At 37.3% G+C, this 12802-nt stretch overlaps 1 pseudogene; it reads left to right on the forward strand.

Moving 5' to 3' along the window:
* Positions 1-1544: 1544 nt before the first annotated feature.
* LOC118859102 lies at positions 1545-2331 on the forward strand (annotated as a pseudogene).
* Positions 2332-12802: the final 10471 nt, after the last annotated feature.

Raw genomic sequence — 12802 nt, forward strand, 5'->3', positions numbered from 1 at the left:
CTACAATCATTCCACCAAAATTGATCTCTCCAAATTTACTAATGTCTTTTAGTTGCCAGATCCAATGGCTTTTTCTTTGTCCTTATTGTTCTTGATCTCTCTTCAGCCTTTCACACTATTAATCACTTTCTCCTCCTTGATACTCTCTTCTCTCCAGGTTCTTGAGATACCACTCCTAGTTCTTCTCTTACCTATCTATCCACTCCTTTGTCTCCTTTATTCAGTCCTCCTCTAGATCCCACATTCTTACTGTAGGTGTCCATCAGGCTTCTGTCCTCTTCTCCCTCTGTATATGTCACTTGGAAATCTCAGCTTCCATAGATTTAATTACCACTTCTATGCTGATGATTTTCAAATCTATCTTTTCTTCCCTAATCTCTCTGCTGTTCTTCAAACCTTGCATTTCCAACTGCTTTTCAGATATCTTGAATTGGATGTCCAGTAGACATCTTAAACTCAATATGTCCAAGATGGAACTCATTATCTTTCCCTCTAAATCCTCCCCCCACCACTTTCTCTACTATTGGTGGGATTACCATTGTCCTAGTCCCTCCAGTTCACAATCTAAGAGATATCCTGAGTTCCTTGCTATCTGTCATACCCCCTACCCAAGCTGTTGCCAAGGTCTACTGATTTCACCTTTTCAACATCTCCCATATATACCTCTTCTCTCCTCTGATGCTGCCACCACTCTAGTATAAGCCCTCATCGCCTTATACCCAGATTGTTGCAATAGCCTGCTAGTGGGTCTGCCCGCCTCAAGTTTCTTTGACTCTAATCCATTCTCCATTCAGCCACTTAAAGTGATTTTCCTAAAACACAAGTATGACCATGTCGCCTCCTTCTACTCAATAAACTCCAGTGGCTTCCTATTGCTTTCAGAAGCAAATACAAAATGCTCTGTTTGGCATTCAATACCCTTCATAACCTAGTCCCTGCCTACCTTTCTAGTCTTCTTATACCTTGCTCCTTACTTCCACCGGCACTCTTCAATCCAGTGACACTGGCCTCCTGGCTGTTCAATTAAGTCATTTCATCTCTTGGCTCCTAGTGTTTTCTTTGTCCCCCATGCTTGGAATGCTATCCTTTCTCTGTTCTGACTCCAGACCTCCCTGGTGTCCTTTAAGTCCTATCTCGAATCCCACCTTCTACAAGAAGCCTTCCCCAACCTCTTTTAATTCCAGTGCCTTCCCTCTTTTATTTATTTTCCGTTTATGGTGTATATAGCTTGCTTTGTATATACTTGTTTGCACTAGATTGTGAGGTTCTTGCGCGCAGAGACTCTCTTTTGCCAATATATATCTTCCATTCTAGTAAGGCCTGTCTTATCAATCAAGTATTTTTAAGCACCAAGAATGTCATAGTCAAGCAGAAGACGGGAAGAGAGAGCATCCCATAGGCACTTGTCCTGCTCATCCTGGCACCCGGTTCATCCCCAGGAACAGGCACTGGCTGCAGCATGGGCATGCAGCAGCAGCAGAGGTGGCAGTGGAAGAGGAGCAGTGGTGAAGCACAGCAAGATCTACACAGGCTGCACCACCAGCATGTCCCTGGTGGCTGAAGAGTTAGTCTCTCAGGTCACAACTTGACCTAAAGATGCTACACTTTATCAGCAACTGAAAGGGGAACAAATTTTGCTTTCTGACAATGCTTCTCTTATTGTTCAGGCCTTTTTGCAAATGTACAAAAGTGGATTGTAATGGTATGTAGAGCAAATGCCAAATACATGTCCCCATCTTGTAAATTACCTTTTATTCATGTGGGAAATCGAGTGATATCAGAAGTTGGTCTGATAGTCCAATTCATAAAAGCCAAGGGCCATTCTCTTAGTGATGGGTTGGATGAAGTCCAAACAGTAGAAATGAAAGCCTACATGGAATTAGCCAATATTATGCTGTTGACAGCAGAGTTGTGTCTTGTGGTGCCATGAAGTAACAGTAGGGGAGAAGACTCACTCTCCACATGGATTTCCTTGTCCTTGGCCTCTGAACCACATCTTGACTTATCAAAAACAATGGAAAGTCAAATGCAGAATGAAAGCCATCGGATGGGGTTATAAGACTGGATCAGGTCTTAGAAGATGTAGACCAGTGCTGTCAAGCTCCTTCCCAAAGGCTGGGAACACAACCTTATTTCTTCAATAAGCAGCCAACTGAACTTGATGCCCTGGTGTTTGGCCATCTCTTCACAGTCCCTACCACTCAGCTGACCAATGAAGAATTCTCTGAAAAGGTGAAAAATTACAGCAATTTTCTTGCTTTTTGTAGAATAATTGAACAGAATGACTTTGAAGAAAATGGGAAAGGATTCATCCCCCTCAGGTTGGCCTAGAGAGACTTGTTGAATTAGCTACTTCAAGGAAAAATCTAACTTTTAAAATTAGGTTCAACTTCGTTATTGTAGTAGTATCAAAATTTTACAAATGAACACAATTTTTCAAAACCTCCAGTCATTTAAGAGACCTTTTATTATATATTTTGTAGCCAATGAACACACTAAACAATTCTGAATTGCTCTATTGTATTCCAGATTATGGATGTTTGTTTCCTTGAAAGATGTATGCACATAAAAATAAAGCTTTAACAGTGATACAAATTCCCCACCCCCCATTGTTGTCAGCTTCCTTGAATTGAAAAAGTGCTTTCAGTTCTCCCAGGGCAAAGACAAAAGACAAGACAGAGAAGATGATCTTGCTTAGTTAGGTGGTAAAATTGGCCATGGTGGTGGAGGGGAAAAAAAAAATCTTCATTTTAGGACTGAATAAATATTAGAAAATTTGCCTATTTCCAAGATGTTTAGATCATATACTAGTTTAATATTTTAAAAAGTTATTCTTATCTGAAATCAGTTAGATGAAAAGGGATACTTCAGAAAATGGTTAAACTCCATTTGATCAAAGGATAGCTTTACTTTGTGACACAGATTGGAAGACTATAGATATAGAGCTGGAAAGGACATCGTATTTTGTTAACAATTTTTCTTAATGATTTTTCCTCTTAAAGTGACTAATCACAAAAGTAGTAGTGTCATTCTAAGAGACCATTAAGTATATGCAACCTAGAGAATAATCATGAAAGTGGCTGAAAGTTTTTTATGTGATCTTTTATATTTTTCTGTTTTGTTATTGCTTTATGTTTTAGCTTCCCTCCCCCTCCCCCTTCCCCCAAATAAACAAAAAACTGGAATGGATTAGGTGGCAACAGTTTTCTTTCCCCCACTGGAAAACATTCTTCTTTCTAATAGGAAATTTTATTATATAAATATTTTCAGAAAGTTCTGTTTTTACTATGTACTCTAGATGAAGAAGTTTGGGGTTGAGGGGTGCTCAACAGGCCAGGTCCTGCAGAAAGAATTCGACTCAAGCCTTCTCAGCCAAGGGAAAAGACAAAGTTTATTTGGGACTCACCATAATGGGTTGTCTTAAGGAATCTCACCCTTTTGTGATGCTTGTTTTCACAAGTGGGCCAGATTCAATCTACTGAGCTAGATTGAATCTGAGCACCTTCATGGAGGCAAGATGGAGATTATATACACAAAGATTGTGGGAGGGATTGAGGGGTGGTTGAGTAGTCTGGGGTGACTAGAGGAAGGGTTTAGGGAGGGTCTTGAGGAGGAGTCTTAGGAGGAGCTTGATGGGACTGAGATGAGGTCAGGCTGCAGGGTGGGAAATAGTTGAAGGCTACCTGGAGATGAGACTATAAGAGAGCTAGGGTAGCTGGCCTAGGCTATAGATATTTTGATCAGAATTAAGGGTGGGAAGCAGCTGGACAATAGGGGGCTAGGCTAGGAAGAGACTTGGTCCCAAAGATAATGCAAGGCCCGTGGTGGCCTTAGGGGAAGGCCAGATCCAGTTGGAAGATTCAAGGAGAGTTCAAGGGTGCTCCCAGAGACTGTACTCCATCAGGTTCAAGGGGGTTCCCAGATACTGTACCCTTGTCATAGATATGTACTGTGGCTCCCTCTTTGCTTTATTCTCACTTTTCCCACCCCAGTACCCCCAAAATCACATGCTTTGAAATCTTTATCTAGTCTCTAATGCTATTTTGTGTAGTCTTTTTGTTTTCTTTTTTCAGTATTCTTTAGTTTTAAAAGTTTCGCACCCTCAGTGACTTTAGTTTATGCTGACTTTTCTTTAAAATCCTACTTTGGGGACAGCTAGTTGGTGAAGTGAGTAGAGTACCGGCCCTGGAGTCAGGAGGACCTGAGTTCAAATCCAGCCTCAGACACCTGACACAGTTACTAGCTGTGTGACGTTGGGCAAGTCACTTAACCCTAAATTGCCCTGCCAAAAACAAAAAAAAAAAACAACCCTACTTTGTCCTAATTCTTTTTTTGAATTCTTTTTTTGAATTTCACCATGTTATTAATTTAATAATCATATATTCTATACATACTTTTGTACTTTTGATATTCTTTCTGAATCATTCAGTACATGGAATCTAGGTTTTTTCCCCCCTTGGTGCTTTTTGGATAGAAACGCACCAATATTAGCACAAGATATATTTTTATCGTTATCATTACAATTTGCTCTCTTCTTTATCTTAAGATAAAGGGCTTTAGGAGACAGTGGCTGTTTATTCTAAACTGAGATTTCTGCTCTTATTTAAGACTTACTATCTATGGATCACTTTAGGTCTTGTTGTTGTCCTCTGTCAAGGTGAATCAGCACCAAGGCAAAATGCATTAGAAAATGGAAACCTTGACATCCCATTATGGTGATTGGGTTTCCTGCCTTTACCTTTTAAATTGGAGCATTTAAAGCCAAGTCACAGTAGCTAAAAATTATCACCGAAAAGTCAGCGCTGCTTGTGCCCCTTCTGCTTGCTGACAAAAAAAAGCTGGATGTGTGTTTGGCTATTGTTGTTGGGTTTTTTTTTTCTCCCTGCCAAAAGTTTGAGGTTACTCTGACCACTCTAAAGGTAGTGTACTGCCCTATTTTGTGAATTTTAACCTGTAATTTTACAGAGTGACTCATAGTGATTATAAAAATAAGGAAAAGGCAGTCAAGAGATACTACACCCATAATGTTAATAAACTTTGGGTTTCTTATATGAATGAAATGATGGTTGTAAAGAACCGTAGTACACAGTACCTGGCACATAATAAATGCTTAAGAATTCTTTCCTCCCTCACTTCCTCCCAAATTCCAAATGAACAATTTCCTGCCTTTTTAGCCTCTTTCTTTCCTAACTTCATCCCTCTGTCCTTCCTTCCTATTCACTCTAACACAAATTATTTCTGTGAAGCTTTTCTTTTCCTTTAAAGGTTTTATCTGCTGGCCTTTGGATTGCTTCCAACTTTTGGGTGAGTAGATTTTTTTCCTTTTTTAGATAATGGCTTTTGAGTTGAGCAGGACCTCAGGAATTATCAACTCAACTCCTTCGTTTTGCAGATGAGGGAATTGCAGCCCAGAGAGATTAAGTGCCTTGTCTAAGATTATCTTGTAGTAATAAACAAAGCCAAATTATTAGTTAATATTTCTTTGGATAACCTGTATTTGGGAAAAATAGATGGGAATGTTCTATATCTGTATCAGTTCATTTATGACTTTTTATTCCTGATAATGTTGATTAACTGATGGTTAATGGAATATTTCATAGCACGGTAAGCACCTATCGTTTGTTGCTAAATAGTTAATAAGTGACTGGTTATTTGAATTCCTCTTTTATTCAATACTAGAATAAAGCTTATGAGTGGAATGTTAAATTTTAAAATATTTATAGTTGCATAGCATTTTATTTTTTTTTTTGTTTTTGGCAAGGCAATTGGGGTTAAGTGACTTGGCCAAGATCACACAGCTAGTAAGTGTGTCAAGTATCTGAGACCACATTTGAACTCAGGTCCTCCTGACTCCAGGGCCAATGCCCTACTCAGTGAGCCACCTAGCTGCCCCCTGCATAGCATTTTAAAAGTGACAGGTGAGTGTCTATTCGGTTGTTTAGTGTTTTGGCTTCTCTGACTTTTCATACACGTTTGTACATTATGAATTGTAACTTATATGGATTCTCATACAAAAGGAAATGCTTAATAATATTTAGAATTATATAAATGATACACCCATCCTGTTTAAATTCCTGAGTGTTTGGATCATTCTTTATGTAGGCTTTGTGTTAAATTGACATTTGACCCTGTATACTCAGTCATTTTTGTCTGGAGGCCTCTTGATACAATATTTTCTTGTCTATTGTGTAATTTAACTTATTTTCCTTCTGAATATGTTCTTTGTTCTTTTTTTTTTTTTTTTTGCTGTGATTAAGTAACTTTAGTGCCAAACAGAATCAAAAAGTCTATTTTGTTAGTGGAGAATCTTCCAAAGATCTGTGTGACTTGAGTTAATATAATTTGCCTATACAAATCTCTATATCTATAAATTATAGGGGTAACCAGAATGCATGCTATCTTCGGGTGGGGGAGGGGAGAGATGGGTAGAAAATTTGGAATTCAAAATCTCGTGGAAATGAATTCTAAAAACTAAAAATAAATTAATTTTTAAAAAATGATTAAAAATAACATGCCTTTTCCATGATTCCTGTAAAAAAAAAGAATGCCATAGTCTTTCCAACTTCAATGTTTTCACCCACCTGCTTCCCTTCACTTGTAATGCCCTCCCTTCTTTCCTCCAAGTATTTACATCCTAATCATCTTTCAGTAGCACAGCTCATCCCATTTCTCCATTAAGTCTCCCCCAAATACTCCATCATATACTTCTTGCTGCCTTCTCTAAGCTCCAATTACACTGTTGGTAAAAATACCCCTTAATTAAAATCATACAGATATTCAGTATTGAAAGACAACATGACAGTGGATAAAAGGATGGCTTTGGGGTCAGGAAGGCCTAGGTTCGAATTCTATGTCTGACACTTATTACCTATTTGACCCAGAGTAACTCAGTTAACCTCTAATTACCTCTGTCAGCTCCCAAGGATTTGTATACCAAATCATAGACAGGTTGTGATGTAACAGAATGGGTGATCCAAGCTAATAAAAATCACAAATTCTTCCTGTATTTACATGTGTATTAAAAGTAAAAGAAGGGATAGCAAACAAGAGATTTGCCCAAACATAAAAACAAAGAACAGAAGTAGAATTTGTTAGGAAAAGTATATGTCTACATATGTGTGTATGTATATATTTTATATATTACATATGTATATACATACATACATGTATGTATGTATATATATATATCACAGGAAGAGAGAGAGAGAAAGAGAGAGAGAAAGAAAGAGAAAGAGAGAGAGAAAGAGAGACAGAGACAGAGAGAGTAATATAACAGAACTTAATTGTAGCTTTGCCAGGGTGGGGTGAAAAAATAGCAAAGTAAAAAGGGCACAGCAGAGAACAAAAGAAAACTTACAAGGAAGTAAAGAAAAGAAGGACAGCTCTCAACACAATGTCTAGTATTTATCATACAGACTTCCTTGAAATGAAAATGAAAATATATTGTTGCATATTTTGAATCCTCTCTTATAGTCCACTATGCACATGGCATGCTTTTTTCTCCTCCTTTGTATTTAAGTTCCAATATTTAAGTTTATGATAAGGTTTTTTTCTTTTCTCTATTCTGTATTCGTGTTTTGGTGTTTGAGTCTAAAATAAAATAGAATAAAAAAGAAAAAAAGGGCTAATAATAGGTGACAAGCATGGTCTTCACCCTGGTTTTTCTATTTTTCTATAGTTCGACTTGCATGAGAAACCAGTCTCTGGTTGTCCCTTGCTGGTTCTTTTTTCACTTCCAGATTCTCAAGATTAAAGTCATAGCTTTTTCAATGCAGCATCCCATATTCTCTTTGTCTAAATGAGAGGCAGAGAGTAGCTAGCTGCATGTGCATAGAGGAGATATTCAATAAATACTTGTTGGCTTCCTGAAGAGATGAAAGAGTTGGGTTGTCTACTGCTCAGACTGATCCAGCCTACTTTTTCCTTCCATTCTCATAGATTATGGGGGGGTGGGGGAAAGGGGGGGGGAAATTAGTGGAACCTATGTGAATTCAAGGTGGGGGCAGGGACTAGATAAAATGCATAAAGTATATTTTTAGAATTTTCAAAAACCCAATGACCTACAGAATTATCCAAGTAAAAGGAGTAACCTTAAATTAGTTACTAAAAGCTAAGGTCTTTAGGAAAACAAAACAAAACAAAGCCTCAGTAGCATCTCTGCCTTTTCTCTTTAAAATACAAGAGGAATGAAAGAGAGAAAAGGTATTCCTCTTTAGAAGTAGGGAGAAAGAAGGGGCAAGGGAAAGTGGGAAGGAGGGGAAGAGGGAGCAAGAGATTGGAATTTCAACTTCCCCATTCAAGTTCTTGTTTGTACTCTTTATGTGACATTTTGATGCCGGGAACATGGAGTAAAAGTGTTATTTCTTTCCTCTTCGACTTTCAGGAGTTGCTTTGCAGTTGAGTTTCTTGGTGCTTGAGACTATCAATAGGAAACTTTTTGGAAATACCTACCAGAAGGGTACTGAGCCAAGAGTGTCCTGAGCATTTTTTTTTTAACAAACATTGCTGTCTATTGGCAGACCTATCTTCTCTCCCGGCTTGCCTCTCTGTCACTGAGGACAGTGATGCCAAAAATATCAATGAAAGGATGACTACGGTGATTTTCAAGGTCAAACACATTAAAGGCCATTTCCTCACCCACACTCTTTATAATATGATGTCCTCCCCATTTGAAAGGGATGGGATCTAGAGATGCTTTCAAACAAACATATGAGATCATTTGAATTAGACATGAAATTTAACACAGACCCCAAATTTTCAAAAAGCATGGGGAAAAAACCATTTTCTATTTAGTTCAATAAACCATTCAGTTTTACTGAAGTGAATTTTTAATGATAGTTAAAGAGTTTTTCTACTAAACTACTTAAGTATTCAAGAAATTCAATTATTGCAGCATTCTGATGAACTGGGTCTTAATTGTATAAATGGTAAGAGATTCTTGATTTTTGGCATTTGGGGCACCTCTAAAACTGATCTTTACTTGTAAAATAAGAAGCCACTGGTGGGTAGTAAATAGAGTGGATAGCTGGCCCCAAAACTAGTAAGACCATTCATGTTTTCCCTCTTATAACAGTGGTTGTATGACCCTGGGCATGTCACTTAACCTCTCTCTACCCCCAGATAACTCTCTACACTGCAAAATGTAGAACAGGTTCTAATCATCCCTGGTAAAGGTAGTTTCCTCACTGGAAACTCCTTGCACCAATGAAATCAAAAGTCCAGTTTTTTTTTAAGTCTAATCTATGTTGTTATTCATATTATATGTCTAAAGGGAATAATTTTAAAGCCGAGAGTTCTAAAGACTTTTAACTAATCAAGGGAACAAATGGTCAAAAACTCGACTAAATGTTCTGAAAACAAAGACACAGGGGAGCTATCTATAAAATCACCCCCAGGAGTAATTATACTGAATCTTCAGCTTTGACAGTCAGTACATGGGAAAAACAATACAACTGAATTCAACCTGAATGTCTATTTTTATACTTGACTAATACAGAAAGATGTTTTGTTTTGCATTAATTTGAGAAATCCCATAGAGAGGTAGGTGGTGTGGTGGGAAGGGAAGGGAAGAGAACAGGGAGTCAAGAGACATTTGTTCTAGTCTCAGCTCCCTCACTTACTAGCTATGCAGCCATGTGGTCTGTCCCTAAACACTCTAGCTTGGCAAGCCTGAGTCTCTTATATCCCCAGGGGTTTGCTTATGTCAAGAAGCACCTTCTGGAGAAAAAAATCTGAGCTTTCTCCACTACTCCATCTTATCCTACTTTACCCTAACCTACCATACCCTAGTCTGCACTGAGGGTATATTGAGAGTTCAGTCCCAGAATTCATTATGCATCTAGAAAACGGTAACTATGCCCTGTTTTATCCTGCCAAGGGCTCAGACAGAGCTCAATAAATATTTGTTAAATAAACAGAATAGAAATAAATAGCTCACATTCCCATTTTAAAGCTACAAAGTAACTTCATAATCATTTTTATTTTTACTTTTTAAAATTTTTAAAAATTTGAATTGCTTTGTTGTATCTTCTTCATCTCTGAATATTTCCCTTTTCTCTCCTTAACCATCACTTTAACATTATAATTAATATTGATAAGAATAGCTAGCATTTACTCAGTACTTTAGGGTCTTTCTTATTTTGTCTAGAAATCTTTACACTATCTCACCTTGCTGCCAATAATAAGTCATAATAATAGCATTTATATAGCAATTTAAGGTTTGCAAAGCACTTTACATGTTACCTCATTTGATCCTCACAACAAAGCTTGGAGGTAAGTGGTACAGTGGATAGAGTGTGAGCCTGGAGTCAGGAAGATCTGAGTTCAAATTTGACCTCAGACACTAGCTGTGTGATCCTGGTCAAGTCACTTAACCCTGTTTGCCTCGGTTTCTTCATCTGTAAAAAGAGCTGGAGAAGGAAAGAGCAAACCACTCCAGTAACTTTGCCAAGAAAATCTCAAATTGGACCATGAAGAGTCGGACAGGACTAAAACAACTGAACAACAAGTGCTAATGCCTTTCCTTAGTAACTATCTCCAATTTATTTTGTATACAGTTTGTTTATAGTTGTATGTTGTCTCCCCATTAGATTGGGAGCTCCTGGAGAAAAGGGACTCACTTTTGCCTTTCTTTGTATCCCCAATGCTTATAGTGAAATGCCTGGCACTTAGTAGGTGTTTAATAAATTTATTGACAATAAATATTTATTGACTATAAATATTTATTGACTGACTGCTGTAATTATCCCTATTTTACAGATGAGGAAACTGAGGCCGAGAAAGGTTAAATGACTTAGGGACATAGAGTTTGTGAGGATAGTTATTCTTCAACAAAAAATAAAAAGAAAGAGGGCAAAAACAATTTAGTAAGACAGAAGTCAAATTTGAAAGCATATGTGATTTTCCAAACCCATAATTCCCTATCTCTAGAAAAAAGAGATTTTCTCCTCTTATCTTTAAGGCCAAGTTTAGGCATTATAAAACCTAGCATTAGGGGTTTTGTTACTTTTTCCCCAAACAACTATATTTTCCAGAGAAAACTTTGTGTTTTCTCCAAAGTTCTTATATTGGCTTGCACTGACACACAGACTTACCTTCTGCTTGCTTCTAGCCCTTGCTCATTCACCTCTGGTACATAATCATCTGGTTTCATTCTTGAATTAGACAGCAAATCAATCCTGTTGACAAAGCTAAGGTTGAAGATGATTTTTTATCTAGTGGATATGTTAGGATTGGCTTTACCCAGAGTATCCATCACCATGTGATCTGATTATAATGAAGCCTCAGGGACACATGACACATAACTTCACAAGGAAAAATCTTTTACAATAGACTATCTGCTTATCTGCTCTAAAAAAAAAAGAGTAAAGGATGACCCTCATATCAAAATTACCCTCTGCCCTTATGACTCAGGCTACTCACAGGCATGAGCTAAGACCTCATGTAATAAGGGCTGTCCTTGAGAGATGACTATATATATATGGGACTATAACCATCCTAGATTATTTGGGGTCATCTAGAACCACACTGGAAATCTCTTCCTTCCAAAATAGCTATTTACACTTTTATGAATCCCATAAATACAAATACCCTGCATGGAATCCTTGCCAAAATTGCCTTATCTTATGCTACCAATCCTAAGGGGCAAGGTTTATTTGCACCTTGGGAGGTCAGGATAGAAAGTTTTAAAAGGCATCATTGAGCCAGAGATAGGACAAGGGGTAGGCAAAAATGAAAAGCCACTTACTATGCCATACATGGTGGAGGGAAGGAATGCAACAGTAGATTTCTATGCGATTTGTTTATAGATGCATATATTTTTATTGCCAAAAATGCCATTCTGCTTGGCATGTAGGGATTTATACCTGACAAGTTTTGCTTAGGGCGTAAAGTAGAAGGAAAAGTACAACCAAATTAATTGGTAGTGCTGATAAAAAGATTGCTTTTGCATAAAATTAAGACACATTGAAAAAGCAACAGGAGACAAGAAATAAAAAAAGTAGGGAGATGGGAAAATAGATGGAAGTAGCAATGAGGATGGTAAACAGGAGACATAACAGTGGAGAAGATGTGACAAAGATGAAAAAGGTAGAGCAGGGTTCGGTGCGTGCATGAGTCACCCATACCTCACTACATTACTGTCAGACTTAGAAGTAAGAAATGCCTTTTCCATGGGGGAGAGGAGAAGACATCTATCTACAATGCACCCCTCTAGCCTCTAAAGTCCTCTGTCTACTTCCTAGGTCTGGTGAAATTCACTGAATAGAATATAGTACAGAACACAATAATAACTAAATCATAAGATAGTAGAGATATACAGCCTAGACTAGTAATTCTCAAAGTGTGGTCTGTGGACCCATTAAGGTCTGTGAGACCCTTTCAGGGATTCTTTAAATTTAAAACTATTGTCATAATAATTCTAAGATATTACTGGCCTGTTAAAATGTTCCACCCGTTTCCAATTATATAACTATGTGAGGCTGGTTTTTCTTCAATGAAAACAACATATTACGACAGATAGAATGCAAAAACAGATGGAAGAATCCAACTGTCTTTTATTAAGCCAGACATTAAAGAGATCTGCAAAAATATGTAAAATTATAACATTTTTCTCACTAATTATTTTTGTTTTGGAAAACATTTCATAAAATATGAAAATGTTTTATGAATATAATATTTTGAAATGAATTGCTTTTGTGAATATAATATTTCATGGGAATATTAATATATTTATGAAGAATATATTTTCAAAAACAATTAGTGAGAAAAGTATTACTGTTATATCATTTTAATTGCTAATATG

Source organism: Trichosurus vulpecula, chromosome 8 (genome assembly GCF_011100635.1).
Source record: "Trichosurus vulpecula isolate mTriVul1 chromosome 8, mTriVul1.pri, whole genome shotgun sequence".
In the NCBI taxonomy this organism is placed as follows: Eukaryota; Metazoa; Chordata; class Mammalia; order Diprotodontia; family Phalangeridae; genus Trichosurus; species Trichosurus vulpecula.